The 13,158-nt window shown below is 42.7% G+C and overlaps 1 protein-coding gene across 5 annotated transcripts in view; it reads left to right on the top strand.

Moving 5' to 3' along the window:
• The window catches only part of LOC126247424 (parathyroid hormone/parathyroid hormone-related peptide receptor-like), an 841,770-nt gene that overhangs the window by 520,682 nt on the left and 307,930 nt on the right, over nt 1-13,158 (top strand). For 4 of the 5 annotated variants that reach the window (XM_049948483.1, XM_049948486.1, XM_049948477.1 and 1 more), the window contains one exon: nt 8,640-8,728. The exons of the other annotated variant lie outside the window; for it this stretch is intronic. The gene's annotated coding sequence lies outside the window, so the exon portion shown is untranslated. The remainder of the gene's footprint in view (nt 1-8,639; nt 8,729-13,158) is intronic. 5 annotated transcript variants of the gene reach the window in all.

The raw sequence follows: 13,158 nt of genomic DNA, 5'->3' as shown, positions 1-13,158 counted from the left end.
AAGATATATGAACAAGATAAAAAAATCTTATAATTTAACTACTGAGACATTAATTTAAAACAATGACATAGTTAAGAAGCAAAAGATAACTGAAGCAGTTAAGTCTGTGGTTTGAAATTGTAAAATTCTACTGTAGAAAATTTGCTGTGGGGGAGGTCAGTAATTTAGAATGAGGAAGGTTCAGACATCTTATATCGGTGACGTATTCTCAGCAGACATGGTATGTCACGTAAATGAAATTCAGAACCATTGTTACAGCGTTAAGTGCAGTTAACAAAATCGTCCTTCCAGCGAGTTCTTGAATCTCCAGGAGTTGTTTTACAAGATGGGGTTAGTTTCACCTTTAAGTGGCACAGTAAACGGCAGCCATCTTTGCCTCTGAGGCCATTACCCATCGAATCATTGCAGCATAGAAATTACGATGTGTATTCCGTGTGGAGTCTCTGTACGCTACCTGGATGGTCAGTGGTGGTAGTGTCAGTTGGGACCGGAAGCAACGACCCTCCATCTCCGGACTGCGCTGTTATGTCCAACTAGTTGATATCACCGCCAGTGGCGACCTTCCTCCTCTTGCCCTCTTCCGCCTGCTTCTGTCAAAAAGAGACCGCTCCGTATCTCTGCCACCACTCCTCTGCCACCAATCCTCTGCCACCACCATGAAGGGTAGTATCTGACGGTGCTCCACACTGCCTTGTTACGTTAGTATTTTAGGTCCTTGCGTGGTTCAGAGTAGTGCAAAAATTTAATCGTTATTCTGATTACATAACATAAAATAAGTACTGTGTTGTTTATAAGGGATAGTCAAATGAAACTGATAGAGATGGAAAAAAGTAAGTAAACTTTTTATTATTTCAAAAACAACTGTCATTAGTGTTGCTACATTTATCCCACTGTGAGACAAGACGGGTCAATGCCTGCAAGGAAAAAAAAGTTTGCAGTTGCCTGAGAAACAACGATTATACCCAGACGTGCATCTCTTCGTTCAAAGCAAATCGGCAGTCGCGAATGTCTTTCTTCAGGGCTCCAAAAATACGGACGTTACATGGGGAGAAAATGTTCAAATGTGTGTGAATTCCTAAGGAACCAAATTGCTGAGGTCATCGGTCCCTTGACTTACACACTACTTAATCTAGCTTACACTAACTTACTGAGAAACAACGATTATACCCAGACGTGCATCTCTTCGTTCAAAGCAAATCGGCAGTCGCGAATGTCTTTCTTCAGGGCTCCAAAAATACGGACGTCACATGGGGAGAAAATGTTCAAATGTGTGTGAATTCCTAAGGAACCAAATTGCTGAGGTCATCGGTCCCTTGACTTACACATTACTTAATCTAGCTTACACTAACTTACGCTAAGGTCAACACACACACGCATACCGATGGGATGACTCGAATCTCCGACGGGGGGAGCCATGCGAACCGTGGCAATGCGCTCATGACCTCGCGGCTAACATGGGGAGAGATCGGACCCGTATGGAGGATGTGTAAAGGATTCACAGAGAAACTTCTGCAACGTAATCGAAGCAACCTTGGCAACAAGTGGAAGGGCATCATCGAGGATCGTTTCTAAGTGTTTGGACTTGATGGTGCGCTTCAATTTTTGCAAATGTTCAATGTGCCGCCATGCGTCAATTGTGACACCGTGTACTACAAAGTCAACGAAGAGAAAAAAAAAAGTCATAATGACTTTCTCGCAGCCTGTTGTTTCGAATACGCTGCAAGGGTCTCGCTGGTAAGCCCTTACACGTATTCCATACAGTCCCGATCTTTCCCCATGGGATGTCGACATTTTTGGAGTCCTGAAGCAAGACATTTACAGCCGCCGATTTCCTTTGTACGCCTGGGTACGATCATAGTTCGTAGGCAACCGCAAAGCTTTTCCACGAAGGCACTGACCGTCGTGTCTCTCACAGCGGCACAAACGTAATACCAGTTACGGCAATTTCTTTTGAAATAGTAAACATTTTACTCATTGTTTTTTCATCTGCCTCGTTTTCATTTGACTGCCCCTTATGGTAGTAATCTACTAGCATAAAAGTTTGCAACATATAGGGGTAGATCATGTATAAATCTGAATTTGTCTCTAAGGTCTTCACACTCACCCCACAATCTCTTTGTGTGCTGCGTAAAAGACTCGATGTTATCCATATTTGTGACCTTCAACATTAATGGACAATATTTGACAACTTTTGAAAAAAAAATGTGTTCAGGTATAATAGAACCGCTGCAACCGTATTACTTGCTTTAAATCCGACCCGGACCAGTTTGTGTTGACGACGATGCTGAGTGGATCTCTGAACTATGACATGTTGTTTTCAGGTCAGTATCTGAAGATGCTCTCATTTGTAGATTTGTAGAGTGAACTATTAATAAAGCATATAACATGCAATCTACAGCGGTTTATCTGAACATTAATTACAGACGATTGCAGTGTTCTCTGCAGGGAAAGCTTTCGTTGCTGTGGAACATCAGAGTTCGATGATCCCCATGCTGGAAGAAAAATTGTGATAAAGTAGAATAATAATACCGATAAAGATGTTAGGTTATATAATGTAAGCTTTCACGGCCAGCGTTTACTTCAGCTAAAACTGACGGCCTGGGACGCCATGGTCGATATATTGGTTCAAATGGCTCTGAGCACTATGGGACTCAACTGCTGAGGTAATTAGTCCCCTAGAACTTAGAACTAGTTAAACCTAACTAACCTAAGGACATCACAAACATCCATGCCCGAGGCAGGATTCGAACCTGCGACCGTAGCGGTCTTGCGGTTCCAGACTGCAGCGCCTTTAACCGCACGGCCACTTTGGCCGGCGGTCGATATATAAAATTGTTTGCCGACGTATCGTCTCTGACTGCGGCAGACATTTTTGAAGGTAAAACGGTAACTGACGTTCAAACCTTCCAAAATTTCTCCTACGAGATGAAACATCAGGAAATAGTTTTATAAATCGACGACGGCCGCTCAGCCCAGATGTTTTAAATGAAGTGAAAAAAGCTCTTCGCATTGACCCAGAACATAGCTCCGAGTTATTTTACATCGATGCTGATGATGTAACGTACAATCGTAGTGTGCGTTTCCGAGGAACGCTCCCTTACTGAGGTGTAGCCAGTACAGCCACCGTACCACATGCTGCCACCGCAGTACAATAGTATTGCCGTCTCCCCGCTGTGTCTGGGCGAGTGGGCCAGCCTGTTGACTTGCAGATAGCGTAGCCCTCCCATCGACAAGTCGCTTTCCGTGAGCACAAGGCCGCGTGCCGCCGCATGCCCGGCCTATAGCTTGGAAGACGAATGTTCCAAAGCCGAGGCACTGCTCGTAGCCACCTTCCGCACAATGGATAGCAGCTTCGTCTGTGGACACCATGTAACGTCCCCTTAGAAAAACTTTATGAATTACTGTGCTGATAAACCTCTTACGTTATCTGATTTTCAAACACCTGAGCAGAACTGAACGTACTCAGACATTTCTCTCTTTACTTATTGTGATAGACACTAAACTGACACACTATATTTTTAGCGCAACGCAATCTGACTTTCAATAATCCCCACAAAAGAATAGCCCTGACTAACAATAACCTATACCTTTCATGAATCACTTAACTCACAAAATCTTCGTTACTCGAACTACTACAATACAGCAAGCGCCAATACTGCCAGCTAAATAAAGGATTCTGACTACTGAAGGCACTAACTACTGATAGGCATAGTCAGCAAATCAAAGATTTTGATAGACAACAAACAATGTATTTACCTTAATAGTGTTCAAAAGTCATTATATATATATATATATATATATATATATATATATATATATATATATATATATATATATAAGGTACAAAAAGGTACGGCCAAACTTTCAGGAAACATTCCTCACACACAAAGAAAGAAAATATGTTATGTGGACATGTGTCCGGAAACGCTTACCTTCCATGTTAGAGCTCATTTTATTACTTCTCTTCAAATCACATTAATCATGGAATGGAAACACACAGCAACAGAACGTACCAGCGTGATTTCAAACACTTTGTTATAGGAAATATTCAAAATGTCCTCAGTTAGCGAGGATACATGCATCCACCCTCCGTTGCATGGAATCCTTGATGCGCTGATGCAGCCCTGGAGAATGGCGTATTGTATCACAGACGTCCACAATACGAGCACGAAGAGTTTCTACATTTGGTACCGGGGTTGTGTGGACAAGAGCTTTCAAATGCCCCCATAAATGAAAGTCAAGAGGGTTGAGGTCAGGAGAGCGTGGAGGCCATGGAATTGGTCCGCCTCTACCAATCCATCGGTCACCGAATCAGTTGTTGAGAAGCGTACGAACACTTCGACTGAAATGTGCAGCAGCTCCATCGTGCATGAACCACATGTTGTGTCGTACTTGTAAAGGCACATGTTCTAGCAGCACAGGTAGAGTATCCCGTATGAAATCATAATAACGTGCTCCATTGAGCGTAGGTGGACGAAACTAAAATGAGCTCTAACATGGAAATTAAGCGTTTCCGGACACATGTCCACAATACATCTTTTCTTTATTTGTGTATGAGGAATGTTTCCTGAAAGTTTGACCATAACTTTTTCTAACACCCTGTATATAGAGCGCTACGTGGCGTTACCAACATAAAAATCTAAACAGCCTGCTTACATAGCCCCCATGCTCCCCACAAAAATTTTACAAATTGTTTTGGGCAGTGACCAATACAGATTTGAAAAAAAATTTTCATAATTACAATAACAAAGATATCAAATGCACACACTTATTGATACAATGTTGGTCAAAAGCAAAAATTGTTCTCATAAAGACAGTCCTGATCATTCATCAGAATAGTAATTACAGTTCTCTTTTTTTTTCTCAAAGTCTGAGCACTGAAAGAAAATGCACACAGAAGTAGTGGATTTCCTTGCAGTCTTGAAGAAGTCACAGACTGCACACAGCACAGCCAGTGATTTTCAAACAGAGCGCTACGTGACGTTACCAACATAAAAATCTAAACAGCGTGCTTACAACCGTAATTGTCTCATGGACACTTAAAAAGATACCTCCTCTGCAGCGAATGTTGCACACAGGTCTGCCTGCGTCAGTGTACTTCATTTCTGTTATTTTCATCGTATTACGGACATGTGCAAATTTTCTTGATTTATGTACTAACATGCGGCCTGGAAGAATCAATGAGCAATGAAGTGGGACACTGAAGTAGTCAGGGACAATGAGATACATTTGAAGTTGTCTGAGGCTATAGATACTGCACTAATTAAAAAACCACAGTAGGCAGTTAACGTGAAGAGAAATGGACATCTCTAAAAAGTTCACTCATGTAGGATGGACTCACGCAGACATAGGTAGAACGAAGATAATTGCGAAAAAATCCTGGTTGACAGAAGAAATACTTGAAATGATAGACGAAAGAAGAAAGTACAAAAGTAATCAGGGGAGGACAGAAATACACAAATATAAATCCATTAGGTAGGAAGTAATAAGAACTGTATGAAACCCAGGAAGAAATGGCTGCAGGAAAGATGTGAAGAATTCGAAAAAGAAATGGTTGTGCTGAGGATTGACTCAGCATATAATAAAGTCAAAACAAACTTCGGTGAGATTGAAAGCATTAGTTGAAACATTAAAAGTGCAGTAGGAATTCCGCTGCTCAACGCAGAGGAGAGAGCTCATATGTGAGAAGATTACGTTGAAGACTTCTTTCAGGAAGACACGGAGGATCCAGTACTAGAGCAAAAATTTGAAAGGGCTCTAGATGACTTGAAATAAGGCAGAAGGAATAGACAGCAATCCATCAGAATTTCTCAGATCATTGGCGGCGAAGTGGCAACTAAGTGACTATTCAGGTTGATGCATAGACTATTCGAGTGTGGAGACATACCATGGGACTTTGCGAAAAATATCATCGACACAATCTCGAAGACAGCAGATAAATGCAAGGAATACCGAAGAATCAGGTAGACAACCATACATTCAAGTTGCTGACAAGACTTAAACACAGAAGAATGGAAAATAAAATTGAAGATCTGTTATAAGACGATCTGTCTGGCCTTCGAAATACTGCGGTGGATGATGGAAGCAAGATACGTTCATAGGATTTTTAAAACTGGAAAAAGCGTTTGACAGTGGGAATTGGTGCAACGTATTCGAAATTCTGAGAAAAATAGGAGCAAGCTTTAGGGAAGGACGGAATACAGTATGTGCAAGAACGAAGACGGAACAGGAAGAATAGTAGACCAAGAACTATGTGCTTGGATTACAAAGAGTCTAAGACAATGTGCAAGAACGAAGACGGAACAGGAAGAATAGTAGACCAAGAACTATGTGCTTGGATTACAAAGAGTCTAAGACAATGTGCAAGAACGAAGACGGAACAGGAAGAATAGTAGACCAAGAACTATGTGCTTGGATTACAAAGAGTCTAAGACAATGCGAGACGCCTATAACAGTTTCCACAATGAAACGTTGTCTCGAAACCTGGCAGAAAATCCAAAGAGATTCTGGTCGTATGTGAAGTATGTTAGCGGCAAGAAACAATCACTGCCTTCTCTGCGCGATAGCAATGGAGATACGATCGAAGACAGTGCTGCCAAAGCAGAGTTACTGAACACAGTCTTCCGAAATACCTTCACAAGAGAAGACGAAGTAAATATTACAGAATTCGAATCAAGAACCGCTGCCAACATGAGTAACGTAGAAGTAAATATCCTTGGAGTAGTGAAGCAACTTAAATCACTTAATAAAAGTAAGTCTTCTGGTCCAAACTGTATACAAATTAGGTATCTATCTGAATGGTGCGAAAAGTGGCAGTTGACCCTGAATAACGAAAAGTGTGACGTCATCCACATGAGCGCTAAAAGGAACTCATTAAACTTCGGTTACACGATAAAGCAGTCTAATCTAAAAGCCGTAAATTCAACTAAATACCCATGTATTACAATTACGAACAACTTACTTAAATTGGAAGGAACACACAGAAAATTTTGTGGGGAAGGCTAACCGAAGACTGCGTTTTGTTGGCAGGACACTTAGAAAATGTAACAGACCTACTAAGGAGACTGCCTACACTACGCTTGTAGTGTTGCGCGGTGTGTGATCCTTACTAGATAGGACTGACGAAGTGTATCGAAAAAGTTCAAAGAAAGGCAACACATTTTGTATTATCGAGAAATATGGGAGAGAATGATACAGGATATGGGCTGGAAATCGTTAAAAGAAAGGCGTTTTTCGTTGCGACGTAATCTTCTCACGAAATTCCAATCACCAACTTTCTCCTTCGAATGCGAAAATAATTTGTTGACACCGACCTACATAGGGAGGAACGATCACCACGATAAAATAAGGGAAATTAGAGCTCGTACGGAAAGATACAGGTGTTCATTCTTTCCTGTTCGCTATACGATATTGGAATAATAGAGAACTGTGAAGGTGGTTCGATGAACCCTCTGTCAGGCTCTTAAATGTGATTTGCAGAGTATCCATGTAGATGTAGAAGGTTTTAGTCTTCCACCTGTATTGTTCAATCCGTATATCGAAAAAGCAGTCACCGCCTCACCCTCTCTCCATCCTTCTCCCCTTCTCTCTGTTCATCTCCTCTTCCCCTCTCCCTATTCATCTCCTCCCCTTTCTGTTCTATCTCCTCCACCCCCCTCACTCTACCCATCTCCTTCTCTTTCCATTCTCTGTCTATTTCCCCTCCCCCCTCCCTATTCGTGTCTATCTCATCCTCCTATCTGTGCGTATTTCCTCCTTCCACTTGCTTTCTGACCATCTCCTCGTCCTCCCTTCTCTCTCTGCACGTTAACCCTAACAAGTGGCTGATGGTTCGTACCCTTAAAGTATTTCTTTCCAGAATCTAAGTAATATGTGCACCAAATTTAACTGAAACGTTCCAGGGATTTAGGATGAGCTTTTTACCCGTGGCTTTTTCTCGCATAAAAAAATCAGGACCATTTGGTACGTACCGAAAGGTTTAGAATGGCCGACAACCTTCCACAATATTTCACAACGTTCTCAACTGTTCTGGAATAACCAACAAGGTCTGCGATGTTCCGGGATTTTCCCTAAAATTCTAGAATCTTCCAGATTATTCTCAAACACTCCAGAACATTCCGGATCATTGTGGAACATAATTTACAGTGGGCGAAACTTCCCAGCCCTTACATCTTTAAAAGCAGTCTTCAGATAAAAAAAGGAACATTCTTAATGGCTGGGGATAGACGACTAGCACACCATATAGCTCCCTTGATCGTACCGGTACAAGTTTCTGAATTTTAGCTGCACGCACATTGTACATTTACTTATATACATTATTAATTAAGGATAGGTGCCGAACTGTGTTGCGATTGGCATATGTGTCGGCGGGAAAGGGGGACGGAGGCGTAGGTATGCGGTCGGGTACCTCTCACGGAACGACAGATTTCACTTACCAAACTCTCTTCTCTGGGGTGGGGGAACATTTTGCTTCACATACTCTGTTGCGAAGGGTGTATCATATGACATACTATTCGAAAGATCATCATCATTGTTGACCATACGATTCCGTAATTAAGATAATCGGTCTTTATTTCATATATGATCAAATAAATTGTATAAAGTATGAATGAAACTGACAGGTAGTTATTTGTTTGCAGGTAGTGGGAGAGTCTCACTCTTCGTGGGTGCGGAGTACTCGCTAACAGAGTGAGCCTGGCGTCGCGAGAAGAACACATTCAAACCAGTGGTAAGCGAAAGGAGAGTGTCGGCAGGCTGGAAATGAGAGTCAGATGTGCCGATGACGAATTCATACTGTTTTTTTTTTTCTATATATTAGCTACAATGCTGCAGTGTGTGAATAACTATCGAAGTTTCATATATCAAACAACTAACGAATCATAGTAAAATATTTAGTTGTGAAGCCTCGTCTGATTATAGTTGCAGATATGTGGCTGTCAGCTAAATATTATAAACGTATTTTCCACTGCTTAAGATTGAAAGTAACTTGTCATAGTATGTAATTGTACGTTTTCCTTTTCTTGTCATCGCGCATAGGTGAGGAGACATTGATTACTGGTATTTTAACCACAACTGCTGGTCTGGCACACTCCCTAGCTGGGACTGGTTCGATAACCTCTCAAAATCATGTTCTATATCGACATCTTTATGAGGTCTTCTCTGATTACGAGTGGCAGAGGTCATGCTCGAAAACATTTTTGAGTTGTGAACTTAGTAACGATAAGTAACGATAGCAGCATGAGTTGTATTTCTTGGTTTTATTTATATACATCCGGTTTCTGTGTTACTATAGACCATCTTCAGACATTTCTGTGACTTTGAGTGATGCTGGATTACAATGGAAATCATCTCCAGTCTTTTTGTAGAAGGTTCAGAAGTCATCGGCATCCGCAAGATTTTTTGTCATCTGTGGTGTGTATGGGTGCAGCTGAAGGACTGCCTGCATGAGCTAAGTGCCTGCCGAAGAGCATATTTTACTAACAAAAGCATGAGTTACTTTTCATTCAGACAGCATACACAAAACTCTGATTGGAGATACATGTCATCTAGACCATATGCTACGGTCTGTCGTTCACTCTTCCACGAATTTTGTTTTCATAATATTATGATTAATTTTACTGTTTGTCTTTGCAATAACTCTATTGTAGCGTAAATCTGGGCCAGTTAAGAGCTGCAGTAAATGATTTTCAAATATATACAGCTGGTGCTCTGCGTGAAAATTACATCCTTATTATAAGGCACTGAACCATGTACTTAATTGGTCTCGTCTCAATTTTTTAAGATTTAGTTTGTTCGGAGGTGCATGTCTACAACCCTTGCACGCACTGAAATCTCTCTTTCACACTATCGTAATACTCTCCCAGAGAAGCCAAGACAACGGCGCAGACTATTGAAAAAGTGGAGATCTTCTGCGCCATTTTGTATCTCCAGCAGGGTCCTATGGTTCTGGGGTGCGGGGATTTGAATGTGTGCCAGAACAGTAGACATGCACCTGCAGACAAACAAAATAATAACTACATTATTTTTTAGGTGGTAATTAAAACTGTATGACTGCCCATCATCAGCTCCCTTGACGCTCCACTATTAACGTTATGTACAACAGGTTTAAGGACGGTGCGAATTATACGAAATGACAGTGCCTATGCTATTGACAAGTACGATGTAGCACTGCAGCGACTACAGACGTCAAGAAATACAGACACTGTGTTTGCAGTTGCGAATATGAATCCTCTTTCGCTGTATACTGGAATGGCAACAATGAAAATTTATGCCGGACCGGGACTCGAACCCGGATATCGCGCTTTACGCGAGCGGTCGCCTTAACCGCTTTATCCATCCGACCACAAATCACGGCCGGAACCGAACTCCCACTTGTCATCGTCCATGTGTCGCAACCTATACTGGTACGTTAAGTACAATCCCGTCCACGAAGGAAAAATTTGTTGCGAGTCGAGGGTCTGGTATTGACGAAAAAATACGAAATAACAATGCATATGTTATTAAGAAGTGCGATGCAGTATGGCAGTCTGGGTCTGGATGTGATTCGTGCTCGGATGGCCGAAGTTGTTAAGTCGACCGCTCACGTAACAGGGCAAATCTGGCGTCGACTCTTGGTCCGGAACAAACATCATTGTCATCATTCCAATATGCAGCCGAAAGTGGTTCTTATTGCAATTGCTTATACATGACCTATATTTCTTGAAGGCTGTAGTCATTATAGTGTCTGTTCCTACGCAAAAACATGCGTGTTCGAAGGCACATTGCATCGTACTTCTTAACAACACAGGCACTACCATTTCGTATTTATTCGCCAATACCAGGCACCGACTCGAAATACACTACTGGCCATTGAAATTGCTACATCACGAAGATGACGTGCTACAGACGAGAAATTTAACCGACAGCAAGAAGATGCTGTGATATGCAAATGATTAGCTTTTCAGAGCATTCACACAAGGTTGGCGCCGGTGGCGACACCTACAACGTGCTAACATGAGGAAAGTATCCAACCGATTTCTCATACACAAAGTTGATCGGCGTTGCCTGGTGAAACGTTGTTGTGATGCCTCGTGTAAGGAGGATACATGCGTACCATCACGTTTTCGACTTTGATAAAGGTCGGATTGTAGCCCATCGCGTTTGCGGTTTATCACATCGCGTTGGTCGAGATCCAGTGGCTGTTAGCAGAATGTGGAACCGGTGGGTTTAGGAAGGTAATACGGAACACCGTGCTGGATCCTAGCGGCCTCGTATCACTAGCAGTCGAGATGACAGGCATCTTATCCGCATGGCTGTAACGGATCGTGCTGCCACGTCTCGATCCCTGAGTCAACAGATGGGGACGTTTGCAAGACAACAAGCATTTGCACGAACAGTTTGACGACGTTTGCCGCACCATGGACTATCAGCTCGGAGACCATGGCTGCGGTTACCCATGACGGTGCATCACAGACAGGAGCGCCTGCGATGGTGTACTCAACGACGAACCTGGGTGCACGAATGGCAAAACGTCATTTTTTCGGATGAATGCAGGTTCTGTTTTCAGCATCATGGTGGTCGCACTCCTGTTTGGCGACATCGCGGTGAACGCACGTTGGAAGCGTGTATTCGTCATCGCCATACTGGCATATCACCCGGCGTGATGGTATGGAGTACCATTGGTTACACGTCTCGGTCACCTCTTGTTCGCATTGACGGCACTTTGAACAATGGACGTTACATTTCTGAAGTGTTACGACCCGTGGCGCTACCCTTCATTCGATCCCTGCGAAACACTACATTTCAGCAGGATGATGCGCGACTGCCTGTCGCAGGTCCTGTACGGGCCTTTCTGGATACAGAAAATGTTCTACTGCTGTCCTGGCCACCACATTCTCCAGATCTCTCACCAATTGAAAACGTCTGGTCAATGGTGGCCGAGCAACTGGCTCGTCACAATACGCCAGTCACTACTCATGATGACCTGTGGTATCGTGTTGAAGCTGCCTGGGCAGCTGTACCTGTACACGCCGTCCAAGCTCTGTTTGACTCAATGCCCAGGCGTATCAAGGCCGTTATTACGGCCAGAGGTGGTTGTTCCGGGTACTGATTTCTCAGGGCTATGCACCCAAATTGCGTGAAAATGTAATCATATATCAGTTGTAGTATAATATGTCTGTCCAATGAATACCCGATTTTCATCTGCATTTCTTCTTGGTGTAGCAATTTTAATGGCCAGTAGTGTAAATATGTCCTTCCTAGACCGGAATATAAGTGACGCACGAGAGCGGGTTGCGACCCATTGACGACGACATAAGAGAGTTTGCGTCCGATCGTAACTCATGCTCGGATTACTTAACCGGTTAACGAGACCGCTAGTGTAAACCGGTTCGAGCCCGGTACGGCACAAATTTTCGCTGTCATCATTCCAATATACAGGCGAATGTGGTTAATATTCGCAATTCCCTGTATTAATAAAGATGCTTCAGCTGTAGCGATTAGCGTAAGATACACATAGAGGAGGTGAATAAGAATATGATACACCACAAATGAAACACATTACCATGCCTAATACAACATAGGAGAACCGTGAGCATTCAGAACAGCTTCCAGTCTTTCCGAAATGGAGAAATACAGGTCTTGTACGGTTTACGAGGGTATCTTATACCATTATTCCTACAAAATGTTGGTATTTTCAGGTAACGATGACCCAGGAGAATAGTTATCACGCACCCTCTTCTTCGAAGTAAACCATAAAGGTTCAGATAATACTGAGATCTAGTGACTACAGCTCACAAAACCAGTCGTGGACGATGAAAACTATGCGAAGAGGGGCCCGCTGCTCCTGCGACACCCAGTCATCAATGGCCAACAAGTATTGTATCATGTAATGGACCTGATGAGCCAAAATGGTCACACAGTCCTTGGCAGTACGGCAGAAGGCTTTCTGCATCGTAGGCTTGGAACATCGAGCGACGGAACTCAGCGAAAAGTTGGAAACATTGTGAAACGAGACTCATTGCTCCATTGTTTAACTTTTATTGCTTCGGCACCAACTTTTCCTGTTACAGGCATTTGAAACACTGATGTGCGTATTTCGGGTATTTTAAACACTGGTGTGCGGTTTTGGAATTCCATCTCGCTCTGCAATCCTCGGCTTATGGAGCTCCCTGAATATTT

This window comes from Schistocerca nitens, chromosome 1 (genome assembly GCF_023898315.1).
Source record: "Schistocerca nitens isolate TAMUIC-IGC-003100 chromosome 1, iqSchNite1.1, whole genome shotgun sequence".
Classification (NCBI taxonomy): domain Eukaryota; kingdom Metazoa; phylum Arthropoda; class Insecta; order Orthoptera; family Acrididae; genus Schistocerca; species Schistocerca nitens.
This window is presented reverse-complemented; position numbering and strand designations above follow the sequence as displayed.